Source organism: Dipodomys merriami, unplaced genomic scaffold (assembly GCF_024711535.1).
Source record: "Dipodomys merriami isolate MVZ:Mamm:240054 unplaced genomic scaffold, mDipMer1.0.p SCAF_10, whole genome shotgun sequence".
NCBI classification, from domain to species: Eukaryota; Metazoa; Chordata; class Mammalia; order Rodentia; family Heteromyidae; genus Dipodomys; species Dipodomys merriami.
The window spans coordinates 22,768,003-22,782,660 of record NW_027202271.1 but is presented as its reverse complement, the minus strand read 5'-3'; positions in this window follow the sequence as shown (position 1 = coordinate 22,782,660).

Genomic DNA, 14,658 nt, shown 5'->3' with positions numbered 1-14,658 from the left:
TTTTTACCCTGGCACTGCTCAAGTCGCAGTGGATGCTGGCGAAATTCTTTTCTGTTCTTACTTCTTTTTTTTAAATTTTTTGCTGAATGAATGTATATGAATGGTTCTTCTGAACCATCATCATACAGTGTTATTCAGCAATTAACAAAATACTTCCCTAATTTCTTCATCAGTTTTCCTTGATAGTAACTAAGAATTGAATCTGTTACTTAGCCACTCTTAAAATGTTTTATTTTTGGTATGTGGCTGGGCAATAGGGCTCTATCCCTTTGGTTTTTCTGTTCAAGGTGTGTGCTTTACCACTTGAGCCACAGCTCCACTTCTGATTTTTTGCTGGTTAATTGGAGATAAAAGTCTCACACTTTTCTGCCTGAACTGGCTTCAAATTGCAAATCCTCAGATCTTAGCCTCCTCAGTAGCTAGAAATATAGGCATAAGCCACGGGCTCCCCATAAAACATTTGTTTTAAACAAAATTAGGTGGACATGCTTATACACAACAGGCCTGCATAGCGAGGAAGATGGGCTTAGTGCTGTTTTTAAAACTGGATGACATAGTTTTTATGAATGCAATGAGCTTACTAAACTAAATTCCCTCAGGAATTTCTTGTTCATACGTGTAGCTTGGAGAAAGCCCTGTTGTTCGAGATGAATTGTCCTGAAAGGGGTTAAACAAAAATGAATACAAATAAATTCAATAAAAATAAATTTAATAATTGAATAAAAATAATCTGTACCTTCTCAAGTTGAAGGTGCAGATTTACGCCACTGTTGTTTGCACTGAATAGAAAACAGCTCCGGGCAATGCAGATTCTTGTTGGGGCATAGTTGGTGGTAAAGGCTTTCCTGCTTAGTGAATTCAGGCTGTGTTGTATATGAGCCAGGAGCCTGAATCCAGCCTACCGTGAGCTTCTTCCCCTTTAACTAAGATGCCATGGGCCAAGGCAAGAAATGGATCCTTCCATTCTCCACCAGCGACGAGGACACAGCAGTTTCCTATGCTTTGCTTTATCATAGGGTCAGATTTCCAACATTTTATTATTCATGTGTAACAGATGTGTTTTGAGCAATAAACTTCTTTCAAAGAACTTGGTTTTTCCAGACAGAAGCACAAAGATTTAAATCATTGCCCAAAATGGAAGAACAAAACTCGTCAGGTTGAGTTCACCTTTCTACACAACTTATGAGTTAAAACTTACAGATTCGATGTCATCTGAATCTCTGTCATTGAACTTGATTTCTCTTTGACACTTAGAGGAAGAGAATACCTGTTGAGACTTTGGATTATTTAACTGTGTGAGTATGTGGGTATTAAGCTAAACTAAAATAACTGAAGTGGAAACCCAAGTGGAGGTAGATACTTGTGTCATATGTTTAGTTATTTTTTAATGGTTCTAGGGACTGAATTAAGGACCTTGTACATGCTAGGCAATTGATCTAACCACTGAAACATACTTCCAACCTTGTAATCATCTTGTTTTATGTATGAGGAAGAATGCTTGAAACTTTTAAATGTCCCATTCTATTAGACCACATGACATGGACTTCATACCTTCATAGATATTCACACAACATGGGAAATAGTTCCTACATATTCATGTATATATAGTTTAGTTCATCCTGGTGTTTGAACTCAAGGTCACTCTACCACTTGTGTCAGTCCTCTGGCCCTTCTTATAATTGCTTATTTTTGAGATAAACATTTTCCCTGAGCAAGTCCAAATCACAGTCTTCCAATTCACTCTTCTTACCATAGCTATGATTATAGGTGCACATCACCACACTTTGCTTTTTATTGACTGTGAACTTTTGTTCTTGGCTGGCCTTGAACCATGATCCTCCCTATCTCAGCTCTTCTGAAGAGCTAGAATTATAAGAATGAGCTACCATGACTAGCTTATATTATTTTTCCCCACGATTTCACTATTGACACTAATGATAAGATAGTTAGCATGTTTAATCTTATCTGTCTTTGGATTTTGGTAACCTTTTATAAAGATTAAGTACTTATGGAACATACATAATTTCCATATCCTTGTTACTGAAGGAAATCACAAATTATTGACTCTCAGAAGAAACTCATTCATAGTACTTTAAAAATACCAGTCAAAATAGGGAAATGGTTTGGTGTTTGTACACACGGAAGGATTTTAGTCCTCTTGACAATGTGGTAGAAAGAATTTATAACCAATAGTATAATAGATGTTGCTACCCTGGTATTTTCAAAGAGAACGAAATCAAATGTCATTATAAAATGTCTTCTCTGTCTTTTCACTCTTGGGAACTATAGTGATTGGACTTGTCTAGTAGGATAATTTAGAGTTATTTTTTAAAGACAGTCTTCCATTAACACATCAAGTAACACAATGTCTTGCCAAAAAAGCTATTAGTCTCCAAAGTGAGGTGCCCTTTCTTTATGATTTGAATAATTTCAATACTCCAGAAATATCCACTTACCAGGATTCCTGAAGCTAACCTCTAGTGAGAGAACAATACAATAACCTTATAGAATTAACCCAATAGTTGGGACCTTTATTTAGAAAAAAAGGGGGGGGGTGTCAATCAGTGCGTGGAAGATTTTTGGAAGATATTTATTTAGATTTACACAATTTATCAAGTCTCTTACTACACATTTTAGATTGATTTGATTTCTACTCATTTGATGTAAAGAATTTGAAGTCTGTGCTTACCATTCAACATCCTTTAGAGAAGGAAACTTGATTTGCCCTTTTTCTCTTTGGGGCAGGCATAGATCTTCAATAATTTTGATCACAGGCAAGAATGTTAACAAATTTGTTTGTTTAATGCTATGATTAAAAGCAGGGCCTTGGACATACCAAACATAAATCCAACCACTGAGCTACTCTTCATCCCTTAGCAGGTTATTTTATGGCTTTGTTGTTAATGGATCGAATAGATACTAGGTTGGAAACAAGAACATAATTATGTGGCATTTCCACAATCCAGATAAGATTTAACAGTTGCTGAAGGTAGTGAGGATTATATTATTTCTATATTTTATATTTAGTACACAGAATGTGCTGATAAGTTGAATGACAGACAAAGTAGAGTCATGGGTGACCAAAAACATTGTTTGTGAAAGGTGAACTTCATCTCAGATGTTTAATGTCAGATGGGGAGCATGGTGGAAGGATCAAGTTTGTAGAAGAGAATGTCAGCTCCACTCTGCACAGATGTGTGAATTCTGAGTAATAATCTAGTGGACATTACAAGCTGGCAGTTGAATACATGAACCTTTTGGTTTTAAATGTAAAATCTAAGATATGATTTGCATAGAAATCATATTTAAGCTGGACACGTGATTATTGCCTGTAATTGTAACTTATCAGGAGACTGAGATCTAGAGGATAGTAGTCAACCAGGGCAGAAAAAGTCCGCAATACTCCATCTCCAATAAATAAGCAAAAAGCAGAGCTAGAGGCATAGCTCAAGAGCGGCACACCAGCTGAATAAGTAAGCTGAGTAAATGTGAGTCCCTGAGTGTAAACCTAAGTCCTGACAGATAGATAGATAGATAGATAGATAGATAGATAGATAGATAGATAGATAGATAGATAGATAGATAGATACTTCATTTAAGATATTTGGAACAAACTAATTCAGTGAATACAGGCAGGTATCCAAGAATGAACTCGGGGACTAGCCACTAATAAGCAATCTGGAAGATGAGTTTATTTTCACAGAGGTCACACTGGGAAAGCTAAGACGTGTGCTAAGGAGATAAGAATTAAAAAAAAAAACTTCCTAATAGACACAAATTGTATCAGACTTGACCAATGCTTCTTATTTATCCATGGAAACCAGCATAAAGAATATCATGCAAATAGATGTTTACAGGTAAATGGAAGTTACAAGTCAGGAGTGCAATCTCAGATTCATGTTAGTTACCTAACAGAGCTACCTTACTAGCTCAAAGCCTCATACATTTGCTACATGTAAATTAGATATAACACTTGCTTCCATGTTTCTGTGAAGTTTGTACTTTATGTAATCCTAACACTTACATAAAGATAGTTACTACTATGATTTTATTCATTCTTATTATTATTGAACAACCCATATCTTACATAACCTGATTTTATATCTGCCAGTAAAAAAGCCATGGACAGATGATCTGTGATGGAACAATAAGACCTACTGCTATATCTACTTCCTTATTCATTCTGAGGTTTCAGATTTAAATGAAAAAACTATTTATGATCATCTTTAAGGATCATAGAAGAGAAAGATTTGGGAACTTATCCAACTTAAAACTACAATCTGAATCTGAGGGGGAGGGAGAGGGAGAGAGAGAGAGAGAGGGAGAAGAAGAAGAGGAAGAAGAAGAAAAGGGGCTGGGAAGGTGGCTCAGTGGTAGAGTGCTTGCCTCACATGCATAAGGCCCTAGGTTTGATTCCTCAGTACCACATAAGCAAAAAAAGCTGGAAGTGGTACTGTGGCTCAAGTGGTAGGCACTAGCCTTGAGTTGAAGGGCTCAGGGACAGTGCCCAGGCCCAGATTTCAGGCCCCACACTGACAAAAAAAAAAAAAAAGAAAATATCGTAATTTTTTTAATGAAGTACGTACAATTTTTATCCTAGGCATATTGTGGGGACCAAGAAATGACAAACATGTGACCCATGCAGAACCCCGTCAAGGCTGGTAAGATCCCAAAGGTGAAACTGGATTCCCATGTTTCTATTATGATTGAGTTGACTCTCCCATAGGATGACTTTGAAGTGTTCTCAGAATCAGAAGAGACTTCGAAGATAAAGGACTCCACCTATCTCCATATGTATGTGAGTATCTGTCTATCACCTTTGTGTGTGTGTGTGTGTGTGTGTGTGTGTCCAAAATGCCCACTTCAACATTCTGAAGCACAAATTCTTTACCATGCTGTATAATTCTGACTTCTTTTTCCATGGAAAAAAATTTACTTCTCAAGAGGAAAGGTTTATTTTGACTCATGGTTGCCAAGCTTTCAGACCATAATCAAAAGCTCCATTGCTTTGAGGGCTGTGGCAGGGCAGTACTTCATGGCAGAGAGTATGGGGTGGAGTAAAGCTGCTCACTTCAGCGTGGTTGAGAAGCAACTGGGGAGAGTTCCAGTACCTCCTTCAGTGACCTCACTGCTTCCTTTGCCTGGGGTTGAGAGCACAACTGGGGATTCAACTCAGGGCCTTGTGCTTGTGTTATACCTTGTGCAGGTTACACCGCATGAGCCACACCTCCACCCTGTTTTTTTGCACTGGTTAATTTTGAGGTAAGTTCTTACTTCCTGCTAGGTTGGCCTGAGAAGAAATTCTCGGGCCTTCCCCATGTCTCTGGGGATGACAGACATGAAGCACCACATCCTGCCATTGGTTGAGATGACATCTCACAAACTTTTTTGCCCGGGCTCATTTCCAACCAAGAGGCTACATCTCTGTCTCTGTAGTTTCTAGGATTACAGGCTTTACTGACTGCACCAGGTATAGGCCCCAGGTCTTAAACTTTCTGCCATTTTCTAATAGTGTCACAATCTTGGGGACAAAATCTTTAACACATGAGCCTTTGAGAGATTTAAGCGATCATATATGGATACTAATAATTTCAAGTGTCTATGATACCCTCTTCCCCCTCCCACAACAGTACCATAATACTAAAAGATTTTACTTTGCAACACAAGCATCTTAAGACACACATAGACCATGATCTGAGCACACAGTGACCCAAGATACAGGGGTCAGGTACATGGTAGCCAGACACATGGTGACCATCATGTATGATGTGACTAAAGCATGCTGGGTACTCTGTGACCCAACCACAAGGCATGAGGTGTCCACAACAGCCAAAACCTATTATCATCCATCCACAAAGATCCAGACATGAGAAAGCCAGAACACTGTGGCTAAGGCACACTATGACCCTGAGGACAAGGTACTGAGTGAACAAGGCTTTGTGCCATGACCAACATATCATATGTCAAAGGGAGTCTTGAACCAGTATGTTGAGACTGCCATCTAGGAGCCAAGGAGCATTGTGGCCCACTGTGTTTTGATCAAGGTGCACTCAGACCAAGGTAGGCCAAGACTAAGCTGCTATAACTGAGGCTAGTTTTGACCAAAGTCCATGGTTCCCAAGGAGCAGCAGGACCCAGACATGCTCTGAACCAATAGTAGTGTTCCCCACACACTTGGATCAAAGTAGTGTGTAACACTGTGTCTCAGCCTGCTACCTGACAGAGCAGTAGTTCTTTGGGACAGGCCAAATTCTCCAGCATTAATGCCACTAGTGGAGGTTGCCTTCCAGCCAGAGGGCCAGCTAAATCCATGTGCTTCCTTTCTTCTTACAGCTCCCCTAGTCTCCACATTCATACCATGCCCATCTCCAGTATCACAGACCCCGCCCCTGTGGAATGCTTCAGGGTGGCAGTCTGAAACTCATTGAGCACCCACATATCTATAGAGTCCTGGCCGATCATCTAAACATGTGAATTGGGTCACATATGACACTGAAGCGATTAGTAAAGACCATGGATGCCAGTAAGTATAATCCACATTGGCCAAGGCACAGCACACTGGCAACTCCCTACTAGCTTGCATAAGAGTGGAATGTGGAATATCTTGATAACTTTTTGTTTGTTTGTTTTTTGTTTTTTGTACTGGGCACTATCCCTGAGCTCTTTTTCTCAAGGCTAGCACTCTATCATTTTGAGCCACAGCACTACTTCCAATTCTCTGGTGGTTAACTGGAGATAAGAATCTCACATACTTTTCTGCCCAGAGTTGGCATTGAACCATGATCCTGAGATACCAACCTTTTGAGTAGGATTATAGGCATGAGCCAGCACCTGCCTGTCCTGAACACTTTTACCAGGATCTTCTTTCATTGATTTCTTTGGGTTCTCTTAAGTTGGACTTAACCTCAGACTTATTTCTAAATAAGTGATAGATGTATTTTCTCATTTAAGAGAAGTAGGATTGAGGGATAAATACAAGCTGGAGTTTCAGGAGTTTTGTTGTTTTGTAAATGTAGGCTATCAGAAGGAGAAACTTTGAAGGGATTTCTTGATTTCATTACCTCCATCCCTGCTTCAGAGAAAACAAAGCTCACCATTTTCCTTATTGGCACTGGGGATCGAACCCAGGACATTACACTTGCTAGGCAAGTGCTTGGCCACTGAGCTACATCCCAGCCCAAAGCTCATCTTTTAGAGTCAGGTGTTCATTAGAGTTAAGGAATAGCAGTAAGGCAAGGATAAGCTCACTATCCTTTTCAGAAATGATGAAGGAGTACACTGGTTTGGTTAACATCAGTCATTTTAAACACTTTGCATAAAAAATAAAACAGAAAGGATTTTAAAAAATAGACCTCCCATGATTCTGTTGGCAAATCCCATTGGGTTTCCACATCTATGAGAAGCTCTGTGATTGGATAATGAGAAGTGGGCCCAGGCTCACCTCCACCCTCACCCCACCTTGCTCCTACAGATGCTAATATAAATCAATTAGGGGCTGACACAGCAATTGGCTGCCTGACAAATGCTCCATAATAATGCAGCTCAAGAAAATGTGGAATTTCTGAGGCGATGGTTATAACGCTTTCAGTATAGCTGTAAATTCCATGCCATGCCAGCACAGGTGGAAAGCTTGAGTCGTAAATAAAATGTTTCCCCAATTCCTAAAGAGCTCCCTAGATGATTGACCAAAGCAAGTTATGATTTAATTCAAGCACTTAAGAAAAATGTCTAAGGGTGGAACAACCAGACCTTCATCAGATTTAGACCCCAAAAGAGGTGATGGGGACGAGGCGGGTGAGTGTCAGGGAATGTATATGTGTAGAATGGGAGAATGGAGAAAAGGAAGAAAAGGAAAGAACATTGGCAGCCAAGTGTTCCAATGAGTTTGGGCTACTCCAGATGAAGCAATTAGAGTCCTCATAATTTGGAAAATAGTAAAAGAAAAGGCTATGGCTAGACATGTGCTCAGTTCCATGGGAATAATTAAAGAAAGCATACCACTTCCCACCCCTTCAGTGGACCACAACATGTCAGGCAGGGACTGACTTAAATTTTCCACTGTATTTTAATGGCTAATGATGGAAGCATTTATGATTCACGTTGTTCTCCCAGACCCCCTCTTCCATTTGAGAAGTCTACTGGACTGAAGCCAATTACTTTCTGTGCATGGGGAATGGAGAGAGAAATATAGTTTTCACGAGTTTTCTCTGGGAACCTCCCAAGAGTAGACACTGTTACTTTTTCGTGTTCTCCGTAGCTTTTAGCAGAATGACGAGAACATGGGGGGATCCCACTGATATTTTATACTGAAGAATGAACAAAATCAAAGATGGGTCCTCCAGATGCATCTCAAGACATTCAAGGTAGATAAAGCAGGATTAATAAATTTAGTTGAATATCTACAATTTGAATAGTTCCCATGTGGATTTTTAAAAATAGATATCATTACTCAATCTAATTTGTTCTTAATTCTCTATAGTTTTAGAAGGCATATGTCCACTTATATGTTGATTATGTATGAGAAGGATAAATACTCGCAAATACAAGTATTAAAACATTGCTGTCTGAATTTTCAGAGATATGCCTATATAGATAGTAATTGGTTTTATTTACGAGTTTTGCATTTTGCTTTTTATCTAGCCTCTCTGAAAAAGTTATGAGTACCTACACATGCACATAGTTGTGTGTTTGTAGAATGCTAAGTATGCTCTTAGGACACTTCTATTAAAGATACTAAGTATTCTTTGTATACCATTAAATTCCCTTTTGATGCAATAGCTTGAAAGGCACTGCAGAAGAGCTGAGGGCAATACAATCTATTATCTACAAAATTATAAATACCCTTTCTATTTGTGCACATACTTGAATTGCAAGTATGTTCACTGCTCTGTTCATAGAGCTAATTCTAACTTTCGGTTCTATTTGTTGGTTTGTCGGTTTCAGTACTGGGACTTGAACTCAGGGCCTGGGCACTGTCCTTGTGCTTTTTTTTTTTGCCCATGGCTGGCACTCTACCACTAGAGCAACAAATCATTTTAATTGTGACTTTGATTAGGGAATATCAGTAATTTCCCATATATCTGAGTTTCACAGTAATTATAAGAGTCTGATGAAGGTATCTTGTTTGTACATATGAACATATGTCTACATGAAATCCCTTGTACAATCAACACACATTTCTTTCTCTTTATTTGCACTTCCATAACCCTAATTCACCACATATTTTGATGATCCATGTTGTCAGACAAGATGAAACTTGTACTGAATGAACACGAGTTTAAAATAATAATCTATTTAGTAATGCCTACCTGGACTTTCTACTGAGGAGACATCGTGGACACTTGGAAGGTGTGAATGGTTGAACAAATGCTTCTCTCTTTCTCCCCTAGGGTGGACTGTTAGGAAACATCTCATTTCTCTACTCTAATGTCTCAGAAGATGTCCCACATGACAGAGCAGTTTGTCAGGAAGCTACAGTCAGCTCAGCAACCTTCTCTTGTTCTTTCTTTCCCACATCACCTCCTTCATTCTCCATGCTGCTTCCCTGGGATTTTTGTTCCCACTGAAAGGTTAGCTCACAGGCTTTGTTTTTCCTGGGCCCCCACTAGACACCCTCAGCCTGTGCACATTGTCCTCGCTCTACTCAGCAACATCTCTACAAGAATCTCCCTCTTCTGCATCATTAACTGTTCTCTATATTCTGTTTTTCCCTTATAAGGATACAACCCATTGTTATTTCTCATATTAAAAATAAAAATGTGAATGCCATCTGGACACCATTTCTTTCTCCATCTGCTCCATGTTTCTCCTTTTCCCCCCCTGCATTTTACAAACTACAGAACTCCTGGAAGAGTTGTATCTAATTACTCACTTCCTAGGATGCTCATGAACCTACCCAAAACCTATATACCATCTCTTCTCTAAAATTGCCTCTGGTATGGTCACCTATGCCTTCTGTGTGTTTATATCTAGCTAGTTGCTTAGTCCTGCCTCTTCCCAGCCTACCGTCACCATTGGAAGTTGACCCATCCACCTCCTTGAAACAAATTGACTTCTTACATCTAGGATAGTTTCCTGGTTTCATTCCTACCTCTTTTCTCTTCTTTGGTGGTTCAATCTCATATTCCCAGTCTCTTACATTATAATTGCGGGGCTCAGTCTTGGACCTCTTATCTATAGCCATGTAACTGTATCCACTCTTTAAAAATATTATCTTGTATCACCACTCTTAATAGCATCGGAATGCTCATTTTGCTCATCTCTACTGCCCAATCCTAATCTGTCATCTGTATATCTGTATTCGTTTATCCCCCCCCCCCCCCCCCGTCTTCCTGAGATCTCCTGACCCTCCCTTTTCCAGCAACATTGCTCATTTCATTTAATGGAAACTCAGACTTTCCTCGATCGTATTTTAAAAGTATTAGTCACTTTTGAGATTTCTCTCTTCCTGTGATACATATGTCCAATTCATTAGTAAATTCTGTTGGGTCTGCTCTTAAAGTGTATCCAGATCCCAGATATTTCTCACCTCATCTTTCCTGCCCACTTATTCCTTTTCATTCCCTGGATTACTTCAGCATGCTAACAATTGGTATTTCTTACCTATCATTGCAATGCAACTTACTCTCAAGAAGTCTATTATAACACATTGGTTTATGTCCCTCTCATACTCTAAATGCTATAGTGACTTCAGAATGAAAGATAGCAACCTTTACTCTTGTCTGTGAGACCAAGTAAGGTCCAGATTCTAGAAGAAGCTTCCAGCTTCTTCCTGGAAGCTCAAGACAGGCTCTCATCTCCAAATATTTGCCTTTGCTCAACTCTTGCTTCTGCCTACCTTTCCTCCTCCTCCTCCTCCTCCTCCTCCTCCTCCTCCTTCTCCTCCTCCTCCTCCTCCTCCTCCTCCTCTTCCTCCTCCTCCTCCTCCTCCTCCTCCTCCTCCTCCTCCTCCTCCTCCTCCTCCTCCTCCTCCTCCTCGTCCTCTTCATCCTCCTTCTATACATGTACCTCATCACCTCCTCCTCCTTTTTCTTTTCTTCCAAAATATCTCCGAAGTATTCCCATGGCTCACTCCCTCCTCTCCCTCCAGTCTTTTATCAATCACTCTCTTCTCTGATAGGCTGCCTCTGCTCGGTTTCGCTTCCCTCACTCATTCTCTCCCTCCTCGTCCTTTTAAAATTTCAAACTGAAAGTATTCATTTGCTTTTATGCCCTTAGAACCGACCACTATTTAACTTAACTTGCATTTTATTTTATTTTTTTTGTCTGTCCTCACTGAATGTAAGCCCCACTAGGGCAGCGATTTGGACTGGTAAGGCTCATGATAGTACTGCTAGTGTGTGTGATTGTTCTCTGTGCACAGTCGGCACATACACTTGGCTGATTACGACACTGGCCATACTGGACAATGCGTGCCTGCATAATGCCACTGTCCTTACCTGAGTGACTGCGTAGTCAGGACAGGGGCCAACCACTATTCCTTCCTGTCCTCTCTCTGGGATGTAACATGGTACTGACAAGGGATCCGGATGCTCAACACACATTTGACAGAAAACAATGCAATTCTTCTATTATCCACCTATGTTACTCATTTATATGCATTTACTAACATTTACTAACATTTAATCATGTCAGTGGAGATATCAAGAAGTTGGCTTTTGACTTCACAGTCTTTGTCTTGATGCAAGACTCATTCACAGCTGAGCATCGGAGGCTCGTGCCTTTCCATCCTAGCAACTCAGGAGGCTGACCTCTGAAGAGAGTAGTTTGAAGCCAGCCTGGGCAGGAAAGTTTGTGTGATTTTTATCTCCAATTTGGAGGTTCTGCTGAGCTTCAAGTGATACAGCACTAGCTTTGAGTAAAAAATAGTTCAGGAATAGTACCAGGTCCTGAATTCAAGCCCCAGTAGCGCACTCGTACACACACACACACACACACACACACACACACACACACACACACACACACACACACACACACACACACACACACACACACACACAATGCTTTCATTCCAGGTGGCTCAAAATACACTAGTTTTAGACAGCATCATCACTTAGAGATAATGCTCCTTGTTAAGATGCAAAGCCATATGAATACTCAAACCCAATCTTCTAAGTGCCTGCTGTAGTATTTCCCATTCCTTCTTTGTCTTTAAAACATTTAATTAATTTTTATGTTTATTGTTAAGGTGATGTACAGACGGGTTTCAATTACATAAGTCAGGTATTAAGTACATTTCTTTTTGAACAGTGTCATCCTTTCCCTATTTTCTCCCAGTTTTTCCCCTCCCAAAGCCCTCCCCCCCCCCCCCCGCCCAAGTTGCATAGTTCATTTCCAGCATAGTGTCTAGTGAGCATCACTGCTGAACTGGTTCACCCTTTGTCCACCATTTCTGTGCTTCTGCTTCCCCTCCCCAATTCAGATAAACTTACAGACAAGAGAAAAGGTACAGAAATCAAAACCAGCAATGAAAGAAAACAGTGACATCAACAGCAACACATTTTTCTTCTGGTTGTTTCCATGATAAAGACACTTGTGAAGCTGTGGTAACTGAAGTTAAGAAAGGAAAGATCCTCTGCCAGCCCTCTGTTCAATGGTAGCTCATATACGTATTATGCTCATGGTGAAATCTGATCATACTTCTACGTTTTATTTCCCCACAAATACCATGCATACAAATATAAACAGTACTAAATATACTATATGTATGCATCGCATGTATGAAACATATGTACATACTTTTAAAAACTACATGCACAGGAATGTATAGCAGACAAAACGATCAAATTCAAATAAAAACCCCATGTATGTCATAATTTAACTATTTTTATATTGTTTGATATGTAAGTTGCATATTTTTTCTGTAGTGAAAATAACACATTGATCAATGTTATTCATTTGCTCAGAAAAGATAACTTGAAGAGGCAATATCAGATCAAAGCCTACATATTCTACAGCTTCCTATCAGTTTACCTTACTGTATATTGCATAAATAGTGTATATGAGGGACCAGTTTCTCAGCCTTACTGGAAGCATGGCAATGTGTACATCCCCTTCTCTGGGGTGTAAAAAGTAGAGTCTTAGGGTGGGTAGATGGCTCAGTGGTAAAGTGCTTGCCTTGCATGCATGAGGCCCTGGGTTCGATTCCTCAGCACAACATAAGCAGAAAAAAAGCCAGAAGTGGTACTGTGGCTCAAGTTGTAGGGCACTAGCCTTGAGCTGAAGAGCTGAGGGACAGTACCCAGGCCCAGAGTTCAGGCCCCATGACCACCCCCGCTCCAAAGGTAGAGTCTTACTGTAACTTTCTTTTACTTAAACTTCTTCAGGGCTTATTGTGTGTCAAACACTTCTTAGAGCTCTTAAAAATAAATCTCATCACTTGGTACTCTTAATAACCCTATGAAATATACACTATACCGTGATTCCTACTAATACCATTGTGCTTCACTCAAGAAAAGGAACAAAGGTGTTAAACACTTTTCATGAGCTAAAATATTAAACTAAATAATTTACTCTGGGCTAATGAAAATTTCACCTTGTAGCTAAGCCAGGATTTGAACTTACATTGCCTTAACCTAGGGGCTACTTAGATAATACACATGGTGAGATCACACTATGTCATACAATATTGGGTTTTTCTATGAATAAGTGAATTTACTATTCCAGGTATTTTTCTCCCTCGTATTTCAGGGTATTAATCTTTTATTGGCAGTTACTATCTAATTTTATATACAAACTACCAAGTGCTTTGGATAAAATATGTTTCTCAGACATTTTGTTTATCTGAATTCTACAGATAGTAATTTGCATAAAAACAATTGTATATGTTATATAATCATGGCTGCTGCAGCATTGTGATATTTAGTAATTCATCTGCTTACCAGAATTGTAGCAATCACCATCTGTATATTCACCTGGTTCTTCCACAAATTCACCTTGCACTTAAGTTATTGGCCCATTTGGAATTTATTTTGATGTGAAGATGGGATCTAACTTTTTTTCCAGATGATTTAACAATATCCTGAGATGATTTATTAAAATACTCATTCCTTTTATGCTTATATGAAATACTTCCTTTATTAAGGAAGCATTTATGTTCAGCTACCATAGAAAATGATTGTTAATTGGGCCATCACTTAAAGCACATTAATAACACTCATGATGTGACTTGTTGAATTGAAACTCCTTTCTGCATCTACTTAAAATAATAAAATACATGAATACTAGACAACAACTTGCTTTGTTAAATTAATTTGAATAAAGGAGAAATAATTTGTCAACTCTGCTAGTTCTAAAGAAGCTCAGTATTTTCCTGTTGGTTTTTTTTTTTTAATATGGAAGGCAGATCTTTTGACAGGGATGTAAAACCTCCTGAGTTTGCTTACATTGCTGTGTGTCAATAATTCTATCCAGATAGCTGGCAGTCACCAGATGAGAAAAGTATTCTGGAAAAAGTCCTGACCTGTCATGTTCCCTAAAGTTTTGGCCATAACCATGCAATTGCATCACCTACTAACTCATGACAACGCTTTCTGGTTGAGCAAGAAACCTCTGGAAAGGGCCTTAAACCCAAATGCCCTTTTAGGCACTATGACAAAACCAATTAGGACATATGGTGCTTATGGCTTCACCCTAGATGCAAATGCTACCTTATCT